The sequence below is a fragment of the Lipophrys pholis genome (assembly GCF_963383615.2).
Source record: "Lipophrys pholis genome assembly, chromosome: 22".
Taxonomy (NCBI): domain Eukaryota; kingdom Metazoa; phylum Chordata; class Actinopteri; order Blenniiformes; family Blenniidae; genus Lipophrys; species Lipophrys pholis.
This window is the reverse complement of record NC_137644.1, coordinates 13044104-13045467: the sequence shown is the minus strand read 5'-3', so window position 1 is coordinate 13045467 and position 1364 is coordinate 13044104.

Here is a 1364-nt window from a genome sequence, read left to right as displayed (position 1 = left end):
CGCCAGTTAAGCACATTTGTTGCCTCTGCAGTGTGAAACGACGACAGGCGCGGTAAACAAAAGTTGCTTTTCCCGAGTGGTCGTGTAAAACTTCACTAGTGGGAGCTGCAAAAAAAAAAGAAGAAGAAGAAAGGAGGAAATGTGAGATTTTCTAAACTTTGAAACGTTACATTTTAAGAAAACGGAATAATTGCGTGACTGCAGAGCAATGGCACAGTTGGGCTCCTTCTCTCCCTCCTTTCTTACTCTTCCCCCTTTCCTCCTCTCTCGGGCCCAGACTCCGCCTGTCCACTGTCCTCCCGCGCTCCGGTTGCTCCACCCTCCCGCCCTATCCCCTTTCTACATGACATCATCTGCACATCTGTCGTCCCAACAGGGTGCTGGTGACACAGACAGGCCACAAAATTAGTAGAGCTCTTATGCTCTGCCTTTGTCACCATCGCTTTCTTCCCCTCTTGGCTCTTGGCTTCTTGCTGTTGCAGAGTCCTCCTCCTCCTCCTCCTCTAACCCCTCTCTCTTCCTAAATGCTCGAGTTTCTTTCTTTCTTTCCCTACAAACCGTTTTCCTATTGTCTTTCCCAGCAGCATTATGTCCTGTAAGTAATATCCCTTCCATTCTACATTGCATCCTTCTGTTTTCTACAATGTGGCACGTACATCGGAGCAGGCAGGAAACAGCCATTAAGCTAAATGATCCATGGGCCTGACCCCAGCCTTGACCCATGTGATTGTGAGCAAACTCAATCAGCAATGTCAGCGGTAACACGGTCCGACTCTCACAAAAGCTGTTTTTTTTTTTCTCGACTCTCTGATTTGAGCCATTAGGACCTGCTAAAACTGGTTAAGAGGTTGTGGTCGTATCATTTTGTGTTGTGTGTGATTCGCAGAGAGGAAGAGAGAGCGGGTGGGAGTCATCTTTAGTGGGTTTCGACAGCAAAAAAAAAAAAAGAACCCGGCCCATTAAGGGCCAAACCTTTTCAAGGGAATAGTAAACGTACAGAAGTGTAACACATGTTCGATCCCCAAAGCCCCACACCATAATTCTTCACATATGTATTGCGAACAGATCAAAATCAAGTTGTATAATCTCACACCAGCTGCAGAGAAATGACAAAACTGCTATTTTAAAGGAAAAAAAGATTTATTAAAATCTACGATTCACCAGTTTCCCGCCAAAAATATTTTCATTTCTTAAGAATTTTTTCTTTATATAGGCAGGAAACCGATGTTTGTTTTTCCCCAGAATGCATGAGCATTCTTAAAATAAAAAGAAAAGAAGAAGAAATAAAACTTTTTCAAAAATCAATATTTCCTCCCAATAGGTGTCATTCGATTCAGAGGGGAAAGGCGCTGACGTTGAAGTGT